The 13082-nt window shown below is 34.6% G+C and overlaps 1 protein-coding gene across 1 annotated transcript in view; it reads right to left on the bottom strand.

The window, feature by feature from the left end:
- LOC306655585 (protein argonaute-3-like) overlaps positions 1–13082 on the bottom strand; it is a 114017-nt gene that overhangs the window by 58217 nt on the left and 42718 nt on the right.

Raw genomic sequence — 13082 nt, 5'->3', positions numbered from 1 at the left:
GGAGGTAAAAGGGAACAGATACACACTTAACATGGGTAAATTCTACAGTATATAAATTAAACCTCATTATAGTTATTTTAAAAATGGAGCAGGCTGGGGATATAATGTTAAAGACCTGGGTTCAAGCAATCTCCAGTACCACAAAAAGATTAAAAGTAAAAACAAAAGAACAAAAAAAAAAATTTTTTTTAAATGGAGCAATGCTTTCAAATTTCTAAAGAAAAACTAATTCTAACAAAGAAACGCAGCTAACTTTTATTTTTGAGGTAGGGTTTGCTATGTTGCACAAGTTGGCCTCAAACTCCTGGCTCAAGCAATCCTCCTGTCTCAGTCTCCTGAGTAACTATCAATTAGGTTTGATGATAAAGTACAGTTTTTAATATGTGTCAAAAAATTTTGTCCCAAATGTACTTTTTCACGAAGCTCCTGGAGTTCATGGGAAGAGGAAGGAAAGGATGTGAGATTAATATAGGAGCAACACAAAAAGAATTCACCCAAAGATTTCCAAGATAATGAAAAGTATGATCTAAAGGGGACAGTGCACCAAATATGAAAGGCACAGTCAACCAGACCGAAACAGTATGAATCAAGAAAGAGATCTGAATCAAGGCTGTATTAGGAAAAAAGAAATAAAAAAATCTGATAAAGGCCACCACTAGGATTCCTGCTACATGAGAATAGACTGCCTGGTCCAATCTGACCCAGATCTCTTTAGTTGGCCTTGTTTGACCTCATGTTGAAGTTCCTGGTTTGTTACTTGAATCAGCTGATAATCTGCATTATACCCTAAAGAAATACTGTTTCAATTTACTTCTGAAAGGACTAATTTGAATATTATAAAATTCTTTCTTAATCTTCACAATCTTGTGTGTGTGTGTGTGGTGGTGGTGGTGGTAAGGACTGAAACCAGGTGTGCTCTACCATTGGGCTATATTCCCAACCCCTTTTATGTATTTATTTTTAAAATCTGACAGAAGCTGGCCTCAAATTTGGAATCCTTATACCTCAACTTCCCAATTAACTGGGGTTATAGGTGCACACCACCATGCCCAGCAAGCTTGAACTTGAACTCAAAAAAATAAATGAAAGAAGCAACACTAATATTGTGATTACCATAAATCTGTTTTCCATGCTAAAAAAGTATTTCAGTAAACTTCTAACTTGTAAGCAAAAATAAATTACAATGATTAAATTCTACATTTATATAGTCTGACTACTTTTTACCTTGAATGCTTTATAGCAAGCTACTTTTTATTGAAAAGAATAAGACGGCAAATAAAAAATTTTTTTTTGGTGTGTGTGGTGCTGTGGATCAAACCCAGGGATTTGTGCATGCTAGGAAGCACTCTATCACTAAGCTACACTCCAGTTCAAAAATAACTGTTTTGTTGTTTTTTTTTTTTTAAACTGAAATTTAAAGAGAGATTTGCCTGCCAAGAACCTTGCTTCTTGAGGGATGAACTATAAAACTTGTGACTGTTAAAGGTATAAACTTTGGAGACAGAAGAGTTGATCTCTACCATTTAAATAAAGAACGTGTTCTTGGGCAAATAAATGACTGTTTCTAAACTTCGGCTGGAGTACCAATTAACTCATACAACTGTGGTGAAGTTTTTTGTTTTGTTTTGTTCTTTTGAGATGGAGTCTTGTTGTGTTGCCCAGGCTGGTCTTAAGCTTATAGATTTGAATGATCCTCCCACCTCAGCTTTACAAATGGCTGGGTCTACAGGAGTGTTCCACCTTGCCTGGCTCTGTGGTGCAGTTTTATGAGGTAATAATGTAAAATGCTTAGGATTCTATCTGGCACACAGTAAGTGGTAAATAAAAAATCTTTTTATTTTTTTAAGCTGTCAATGGATCTTTTTCATTTCACTTATTTGTATATGGTGCTGAGTATCAAACCTAGGGCCTCACACACACCAGACAAGCGTTCTACTACTGAGTCACAACTCCAGCCCCCAATAAAAACATCTTAAGAGAGGGGGTTGTAGGGGCAACTAGAGGTAGTATTCGTCCTTAGTATATGCAAGACCCTGTGTTCAAAATGAATCCAAAAATGAAAATTTCAAAAATGAAACAAAACCCCCCTCTTAAGTGATATACAACTAACAAACATCAGATTTACTGTGATACTCTGTGATGTATGAATTAAAATAATAAAATTAAAATTGCAAATGGGTTTGGCCTCAAAGAAGACTAAAATAAAGAAACATTCTCCATTTCATTAAAATCTAAGGTATTATTGATGCTACTATGTATCTCCTAAAAGAAACCTGATAGCCAGATAAGGTGGTGCATACCTGTAATCCCAGTGGCTTGGGAGGCTGAGGTAGAAAGATCAAAAGTTCAAGGCCAGACTCAGCAACTTAGCGAGGTCCTAAGCAATTTTGTTAAGACCCTGTCACAAAAACTAAAAAAGGTTGGGGATGTGGGTCAATGGGTAAGGACCCCTGGGTTCAGTCCCAGGTACCAAAATTTTTCTTAAAAATTAAATGAATAAAAAGAAACCCAACAATTAAACTCTGATTAAATCTTTAATTATAAGATATTTCCCAACTTCAGAGACACTGAAAAGTGAGAAAAATTTTTAAATTTTAGATGAGTTAAATAAAGTTTAACTACACAGATATTAAACATCATTAAGACAATTATTTTCAAGACAAGTCTATAATACAATTAGAAAGAACTGAAATGTTTTCTTTCTTAAGGAGTAATTGTCCATGATTATCTCCACCACCAATTTCACCTGGCTCCCATCTGTCATTTTCTTGGGAATGTTCCTCAAACAATGAGACCAGAATGGATCTTCTGGTTTTGTATCCAAAGGAAATAAAATCACAATCCTGAAGAGATATTTGCACTCTCATGTTCACTGCAGCAGTACTCACAAAGGCCAAGATAAGAAATAACCTAAGTGCCCACTGACAGATCAATAGATAAAGAAAATGTATACATGTGTAAGCAAGTATTATTCAGCCTTGAAAATAATAAAGTCCTATCACTTATAACAACATGGATAAACATGGAGGACTTGTTAAGTAAAATAAGCCAGACATAGAAAGACAAATACAGCATAATCCTACTTACACATGGAATCTAAAAATATCTAACAAGAGATGAGAATGGTAGTTACCACTTTAATCTAGGATGGTAACTACCACTCTAATCTCAGATGGTTATCATTCTAATGGGCTGGGAGGAGAAAGAAATGGGGAAATGTTGGTCAAAGGGACCAAACTTTCAGTTATAAAACATGTTCTAGAGACCTAATGTACTATGGTGAATATAGGTAATAAGGTGTTATATACCTGAAATTTACTGAGAGAAGGTTTCAAATGTTCTCTCTCTCTCTCACATACACGCATACACACACGTAACTTGTGAGATGATGGCTATGTTAATGATCTGAATTGTGGTAATCATTTCACAATGCAAATATATTATCAAAAATCATGTATATCTTAAACATACAAAATTTTTGTCAATCCTAACTCAATAAAGTTGGAGAGGGGAACAAAACCATTGAAATTTTTAGGTGTTAGTTTCATTTCATTAAGATATTATAATCTTTTTTAAAAAAAGATCAAGATTTTCTTTGCTTTACAATGGCACAAGTTACACTTCATTCACATAAATAAACATATCCATATCTTTCTTGAAACATGCAGCCTATGGGTATCTTCTCCGTACCATACGCAGACTATTCCATTTTTCTTCCTAAAGGGAACCACAACCCTGAAGTTGGTATGTGTTTGTCCCATCTGTTTTTATAATTTTTCTCAATTTGTATATACCCACCATATACTTTTGTGTGGGTTTAAATTTAAATAAATAACACATCCTTTTGCTATTTACTTGCCCTTCCAATGTTGTTTTTTAAAATTTTTAGTTGTAGGTGGACCCAATAGCTTTATTTTGTTTATTTAGTTTTTTTATGTGGTGCTGGGGATCGAACCTAGTGCCACATGTGTGCTAGACAAGTGCTCTACCACTGAGCCACAATCCCAGCCCCCAATGCTATTTTGCTGATCTATACTGATACATACAGATGTGTTCACTCACTTGGCTGTTATGTAATATATCACAGTAACAATTTATATACTATTTATTCATTTTGCTATTGATAGGAATTTAGGCTGTTTCCAAATTTCTGCCATTACATGTAATGTGTCAATCACACATGCAAGATATCTCTTGATTTAAGTACAGTTTCATTTTTGCTTTGTTTTCCCAAGTAGTTGTACCAAATCACACTTCTCCAACAGTGTGTGTGTTCCTTTTACCTCATCACTAACATTTGGTATTTTATAAGGCTTTTTAATTTTATAAATCTGAAGAGTGTGAAATGGTACTTTATTGATTCCATTTGTAATTTCCTATTTATTAATGAATTTGAGAATCTTTTTTCATGTATTTATGGGCCACTGGGGTTTTCTCTTTTTCTGTTTCTTCTCAAGTATAGGGGATTGAACCCAGAAGTAAGTGCTCTACCACTAAGCTACATCCCCAGCCCTTTTTATTTCAGGACAGGCTCTCACTACATTGCCCAGGCTGGCCTTGAACCTGTGATCTTCCTGCCTCACCCTCTAGAACTGCTGGAATTACAACTGTGGATCACCTCTAGAATTGCTGGAATTACAACTGTGGAACTAGGCTTCCTCTTTGGAGAAATGCTCATTTTTCTATTCATCTGCCTTATATTTTATAAAACTCTCAATTAAATAAGCTGCAAATATTCAAGTATTTTAACTTTGTTCATGGTGTCATTTGTAGTACAGAGTTTTAAATTTGGACATAGTCAAGTTTATCAGTATTTTCCTTTATATTTTACACTTTGTATTTTGTTCAGTGTTAGGACTATTCTCTTTCACACTTAAGATTTCCATCCCTAGAAATAAATTTTGTATAAAATGTGAGATAAATCCAATTACTCTTTTAAATTGTTAACAAAATTCATAAATACGATTTAATGAACATTTTGCTATTTCCCCCATTTTGAAATGCCACCTCAGCCATTTACAAAGTTTTTACAAACACTTACATCTGCCTTGCTTCTAGGCACTTTTTTGCTTTATTAATATGCCTGTTCCTACACTTAAATCACTGTGATATACTGTTACAATTTTCTAACAAGTATGGCAATTCCTCTTTGTTTTTCCTTAAAATCGTACTGGCTATTCTTGATCATTTATTCTTTCTCGTAAATCTTTTTTTGGGGGGTGGGGTGTACCGGGGATTAGACTCAGGGGCACTTAACCACTGAGCCACAACCTCAGCCCTTTTGGATTTTAGTTAGAGACAGGGTCTCAGTGAGTTGCTTAGAATCTCACTAAATTGCTGAGGGTAGCTTTGAACTCATGATCCTCCAGAGCTGCTGGGATTATAGGTGTGTGCCACTGCTAATATTGACTCAACCAAACCTCTTACCCTATTGGTATTTTAATTAAAATTGCATTTATATATTAATTTTGGGAAAACTAACATTTTAGGATTTCTTAATAGGCTAATATATTTCATTTATTTATATTTTTTCTCTCATGTCTTTTGAAAAAATTTTGGAGTTTAGAGACTTCTCAAAAAAATGTTTATTCCTGGACACCTGCTTTTTAATCCAAATTCTTAGTCTCATTACATTGTTAAATCACAGCTAAGACATCACTTACTTCTACAAATACTTCTGACTTTTCAGGCTCATTAGAAAGATCCTCCTCCACTTTCTTGAATTTATTTCTTTTCTCTTCTTTCTTTCTTTCTTTTTTTTTTTTTCCCGCCTAATATGACCAAGAGTTACACTGGGGAATAACATGGACAGTGCCTAGTTTCAAGGGGCTCTCATTCTAACTGGAGACACAGAACAATAAACACTTTCAATTCAGGGTGACACCTCCTAGTATAGGGGAAGTACACTATGCTATGGGAATACATATGAGAAATACCTAACTCAGACTTGGGGGATGGCTGGATGGGGGGAGAAGGGTGTCTGTCAAACAATGCTTCTCAAGGAAGTAACATGTAGACTGAAACCTGTAAGAAGAACAGAAATTAGAAAACACGATAGTAACTAAATCATAGTAATGCTATCCTTGTCTTGCCCTTGACTTTACTGAAAAAGCTCTCATTGTTTAACTTTAAATCATCTATATTTTGAACATATTTCCTCCCTTGGCTTCTTAGCACTATTTTTGGCTCTCATACACTCTGTAATAATCATCACTTGTTCATTGATTCTATTTCCCTCTTTAAATGTTGGTATTGCTCATGGTTTCATCTTTCTCTTTCTTGTTTTAATTTAGGCACTAATCCTAGAGACTTTTTCCACTTCTGTTTCAAATATGGACTTAGACACAGAGGAGTCGCAATGTTCTTACTTTTAGCTCCTACCACTACAGATTTTCAGACCTAAATTTCTAACTACATACTACATGTCTCTATTCATATGTTCTATAGAATTCTTTCTCTATGAACATGTTAACATATGACCTATCTACATATGGTATATACTACCAACTAACTAACACCAGCAGACATACCTCCCATATTCAGTGGACAGCATCGCTATTCACACCTTTAGAGTTATTAATCTGAATGTGTGTTGGAGAGTATGTCCTTTTTGGAAATCAGTTTATGTTAGAGCACAGTCACTACAACCAAAGGTTGTTTCAAGGATTAAATAATCACAGAAATTTTCAGGGCAAGTATTGTTGTTTAAAAAAAATTTTTTTCCCCTTAACATGTCACATTTGGCGAGGCTACTATTTGCCATTTATTCAAATACTAAACTAAGTGTTGTGTGAAGCCTACTTTGTAGATGTAATTGAAGTCCATCATCAGTTGACTTTAAGTAAGGGAGATTATTCTGGATAATGTGGATGGGCCTGATTCAATTAGTTGAAATGACTTAAAGGAAGAACTGAGGCTTCCCTAAGACAGAGAACAAACACCACCTATAAAAAACAGATTCAGACTATGCCCAATCTTTCTAGCCTGCCCTTTGACTTCAGACTGGCTTTACTAGCCCCTACAACTACATAAACCAAATCTTTATGTATCTACTACTGGTTCTGCTTCTCTGGTTGAACCCTGATTAATATACCAGGTTTGTAGTCTACTTGCAAAGGCAATTCCTTCAAAAACCTAGTAAAACTTCTAATCTTTGTTCTCATTAGTTCCATGCACCAGTAACTATACCCAAAGTTTTTTTCTGGACATGGTTTTTAAACCTATTTGTTTTGTTTTTGTTTTGAGCTTAATCCTTGGAATATGCTCCTTCCTCTCCATCCCACATCAGACCATCACCATCTCTTACCTGAACTAGTGATTGAAAAGCCTCCTAACTGGCTTCTCAGATTAGTTTTTTCTCCTCTATCTATTCTCCACACTGCTGCCAGAGGTCTCTTTCTGGAAAACAAATATGATCATGTCACTATCCTTCTTAAGAATCTTTGAAGTCTCCCTACCTAAAGGAAAAAAGTTTTCCCCCCATTGGTTTCTGTTTTTATCTCTTATTTCCTTCTATTCTCTTTGTATTTAATTTTCTGTTTATTTTTCTAACTTGTTCAGATGAATGCTCAGGTCACTGATGCTTTTCTTTTTTTTAACAGGCATTTAAATTTTTAAATTCTCTCTAAGCATTGCTTTAGCCAATTATGCCAGTTTTGATATGTACTATTAATTACTCAATTTGAAATTCAAATTTCCTTTGTGATTTCTTTGACTGATAGGTTATTTAGAAATTATTCTTAATAATTTCCAAAGCTAGACTTCATGTTCCAGTAGGAACATAATAACAATTTCCAAATTTTCCCCTTTCTCCTAAGACCTGTGTAGAGCAACAGAGAAAGTTAAGAAAAAGAAGGAAACAAAACAAACCCATGTATCTTCAGTAAAACTAGAAGATAATAAAAAGCAGAAAATACCAAATAAAGGCGGCCCAAAGTACCTGGGACTACTAGAAAGTATACAAGAAGCCACATCTGGGCAGGGGAGAATGACAATAAGTATAAAGGAGTCTAGTGGGGAAACAACAAATTTTCACTCCCAGAAGAAAAGGATCCTCTCTGAAGTTAGAACTGCAACATTTAGAATTGAGACTGGATAGGGGAATCTCAGAAGCAAGTAGAGAAACGAGGCATAGAAAGTGTCATGTGAGTAAGTAGAGGGAAAAGTTTCAGTCTCAGAAAAAACTATCCTTCTAAAAGTGAGGTATGTCTTTTTCTTTTGTAATTTTTAAATTTTGAAATAGTTTCAAACTTATAGGAAAGTTGTACAAAAACTTCTATATAATTTCACAAATTCTAATTGTTAACATATGAAGCATGAAATTTAAAAGGCAGAAGTCATATCCTTTGATAGTAGAAGCTATAAGAACCTATGGGAACTCAGGCTAGTAGTTTACACTAATTAAATCACTTAAGTTACTGAGAGGCCCAGAAGATATGGCTATATTTTAAAAGAACAAATCCATCGGCACAAAAGAGGGACAGGAGTACTGAGCAGAGAAACTTGGAAAACTATCTTGCACCTCAGATGCAACTAATGTTCTTGCCACACCTGTATCATCCCTCTTAATAAGGTAGTGTGAGAAAATGCACCTTGATCAAATATGAACAACAAAACCCCATGAAGTATCCACACAAAGATACCAGGTAAAAATTGTAAAAAGGAAGTGTAACATCTTTGACAAAAAAAAAAAAAAAAAAAAAAAAAAAAAAATCAACAGACAATATCACAAAGTAGATGAAAATTAAACCCTACTTTTTAACATGTGTTCAAAAATTCATAATGTAGCTACGAAGAAAGATCTCACAGAAGACATATAAGAACTCAAGGAAGAGGCTGTCTATCAACAGGAGGTGATGAAAGAGAACTCAGCAAAGAAATGGAAGAAAATTTGTTTTTAATTAAAAAATGAAAACTAGGGCTGGGGGTGTAGCTCAGTGGTAGAGTGCTTTCCTAGCACATATTGAGGCACTGGGTTCAATTCTCAGCATGACATAAAAATAAATAAATAAAATAAAGGTACTGTGTTCGTCTACAACTAAAAGTTTTTTTAAAAAATGAAGACTAAACTGCCATGAACACTTGGTAAAGTATACATGTTGAATGGAAATTTTTAAAGTGAAAATAAACTGATATTTATTTTTTTAAAATAGATATGATTTGTACCTACCTATATTTTCAAAGGGAATCTCATGTTGAGATTGACCCCAAATAATCAACTAAGAAAAAATATCTAATAAAAGAGGTAGAAAAAATACTTTTAGCAACAAGACAAAAAAAGCAAATCCCTAAAGTCAAGCATGGTGGCATGTGCCTGTAATCCACTACTTATGAGACAAAGGCAGGAAGATCATGAGTTTAAGACCATCCTGGGCAAATCAGCAAGACACTGTCTCAAAAAGGAAAACAAAACAAAACAAACAGATTCCTTTTCTTCTGGTACCAAGCACTGAACACAGGGGCACTTAACCACTGAGCTATATCCCTAGTGCTTTCTATTTTTTATTTTGAGACAGGGTCTCATGAAGTTACTTAGGGCCCTGCAAAGTTGCTGAGGCTGACTTTGAATTTGAGATCCTCCTGCCTCAGCCTCCTGAGCTGCTGGGATTACAGGCATAAACTGCCTCACCCGGCTTAAAGCAGAATCCTCCAAAGAAAAATAAAGTACAATGGCATCATACTTCTCTACTGGGCATTCAATGTTAGAAGATAGTGGACAAATTTCTATAAGATACTCAAGGAAAGTCAATAATTTTGTGTCTAGCCAAACATTCTTTCATAAATAAGGCTACAGACCCTGCAAAATCGTAGCATTTATCCATATGAAATCTTAAAGAAACAACTTGAGAACAAACTGAAACCATTTCACCAAAAAGACTGGTAGTGAGCACCAATATGTTCAATTATAGATTTAAGATGAAAACAAATATACATACAGACGACAGAATGTTATGCACTCTAAGAATGTGATAATATATACAAAATAAATGACTGATAGGATTAGGAAATAACATAAAATAAATTCAACAATTGTACTTATATGTAACAAAGTTGAGAGCCAAACAGTACAAACATAAGCAAAATTTAAAAATTAAATCATAAGGGGTAATAAAATAATACTATGTTGTCTAAAACTAGTTAATAAAGAGAAATAATGTTACTCATTAAGGGAAACAAAAGACACTGCTTTAAAAAAAAGAAAATATGAGTATCCCATAGGGCACAAAGGAACCACAGGGTGGGAGGAAACTTTTCTAGCATTAGAACTATCATTTTAAAAGCACAAAAAACATACCATGTAAAGGTTCAAAAACATATACAATTAGAAAGAATGACATAAAACAATTTGACAAAACCAAGACATCAATACCTTCTTATTTATCTGGCTTAATTCACCTATTAAATAAGGGGGGGGGGGGCGGGGAAGCAGCAGCAGCAGCAGCTGACTCAAAGTAAAAACTATCCTATGTTGTCATCAAGATAAATCTATGGACTGGGGATACAGTTCAGTGGCACAGCACCTGTCTAACATGTTTGGCTTTGATTCTCACCCCTGCAAAGGATATATCTGACTAAAAAGATATATCCTGCCTAAATTAGTCAATATAATCTGATAAGAAAAAAATCAAAGGTATAAAAACCTGAAAGAGATAAACCTATCACAATGATAACCTAGAAATTTCAAGAAAATCACTTGAAAAAAATTAAAAAATACTATATAATGGAATTCAGTAAGATAGCAATAAAAAGTACACAGAAATTAAAAGACTTCATGTATATAAACCATAACCAGTTATAATCTATAAACCTATTTAATAGCAACAAAAGGCAGAAAATATCTAGCAATAATATGAAATGTGCAAATTTTAACTGAGGAAAGTTTAAAAACTCTCCTTTAGGAAACAAATAGAAGGATGTAATATGTTACTGAATATAAGGACTCAACATTTTTTTTTTTTTTTTTTTTTTTTTTCACTTTTTTGGTGGTGGTGCTGGGGATTGAACCCAGGGCCCTGCACATGCTAAGCAAGCACTCTATCAACTGAGCTATATCTCCAGTCCCATAGGACTCAACATCTTAAAGATGACAATTTAGACTAACTTAATTTATAAAATAATGAAATCTCAATAAAATAACAACCTGTCCTTTCCTCACCTGTACAAGGTATTTATAAAGATTGGGTAGTAAAATAGGTAAAAATGGTCAGCCCTATCAGATATTCAAAGTCATAAAAGTGGGCTACAGATGTGGCATGCTTAAGACCCTGAGTTCACTTCCCTGCACTGGGGGGAAAATGTCATAAGAAATATTATTGATCAATAAGTGTGTGCATATATACACCAAAAGGTTTGAAAAACCAACAAAAAATTTCACCACACCAAAGTCCAAAAGACAAGGTATCTACAACTCATATTACAAGGGGTTAATCTCCTCGATTTATAAAGCACCCTAAGTAAATGAGAAGAAAAAGTCCAATAGGAAAAAAAAAAAGGGTAAAAAAGACATAAACAATCAGTTCATTAAAAAAGGAACACAGGGCTGGGGATGTGGCTCAGGTTAAGTGCCCCTGGGTTCAATCCCTGTTACAATCCCCTGACCCCTAAAAAAAAAAGAAACATAAGCTCAGTGTTAGAGTGTTTGTCTAGCATGAACAAGGCCCTGGGTTCAATTCCCAGCACTGGAAGAAAAAAAAAAAAAAAAAAAAAAGTGAGGAAAAGAAACACAAGTAGCCTTACATAAGTGAAAAGGTGATCAATGCACATTAAAAGTACAGAAGGAAACTATTTCTTACAAATCTGATTGACAAAAATCTAAGAGTTTGACAATTCTGGTGGCAAAGATATAAGGAAACAGGTACTCTCACCCACTGATGCAAAATATTTAAAACCTCTATGGAGGACAATCTGGCAATAACGACTGGAAGTACAAATATGATCAAAATCACAAATACATCTAAATATATATGAGATGATGTTCTGAAATGGCAAATCATTAAAAATAGCCCTACTATACATCTAAAGGGGAGTGGTTAAACATATCCTTCCTCATTATTTTTACGATGGCAGACACTGCTGAAATAAATGAGGAAACTCTGTACCCATCAGGAAAGATCAAGGATCCTTGGAGGAATGGCTAATTCCAGGTACTAGGCAGGAAATACAAGATGAGTCTGGAATATTCTGTTGTACCACAAAGCTAACAAACATGAATGAATTATCAACAGGACACTATACTTCTCCACATAAGAATAATGAAATTAGAAAAATTAACAGTTGGTAATATCTAGTGAAATAAATGACTTGGGGAACTATGATCAATGAACAGAACACTAATAACTGAAAGGCTAGGAAATTTACAATAGATAGATCTCTGAATCTGCTGGTTAATCTTGTGATTAATCTATAGATTAATCTTTGCATCACTAAAATTAGGACCACTAGTACTGAGTGCCATCAAGCATGACACAATATGAAGCATTTTTTAAATATTCTGAATCCAAATTGAATCACTTTCAGGTCGTTCATTTTTAGGAAATAGGGGGGATAGAGAAACAAGGTAATAACATAAGAAAACAAAAAGACAAACTCAGATTTTGGGATATTCTATAGGACAAGTGATCAAATTTCTGCAACAAGTTCATGACATTAAAAAGAAAAAAGAAAAAAACCCAAGCACACAAGAGGGAAGGAAACGGGACTACTAATTTAAAAATACGGGGCTGGGGAGATAGCTCAGTTGGTAGATTGCTTGCCTTGCAAGCACAAGGCCCTGGGTTCGACCCCCGGTACCACAAAAAAACAAAAAAAAACAAAAAAAAACAAAAAAAAAAAAACCCATAATAAGCAAATGTGATGGGTGGATCTTGTTTGGATTCTGATTAGAATCAACTAAGCACCTAAGCCAGGTGCTGTGGCACATGCCTGTAATCCCAGCAGCTTGGGAGGCTGAGGCAGGAGGACTGCAAATTCAAAGTCAGTCTTTACTGAGACTTTACTTTTACTTAGAAAGGCCCTAAACAACTTAGTGAGACCTTGTCTCTAAATAAAATATAAAAAAGGGCTGGAGATGCAGCTCAGGGGTT

Source organism: Sciurus vulgaris, assembly GCF_902686455.1.
Source record: "Sciurus vulgaris genome assembly, chromosome: 1".
Taxonomy (NCBI): Eukaryota; Metazoa; Chordata; class Mammalia; order Rodentia; family Sciuridae; genus Sciurus; species Sciurus vulgaris.
The sequence above is the reverse complement of the archived record's forward strand: the minus strand, read 5'-3'. Positions and strand labels throughout refer to the sequence as shown.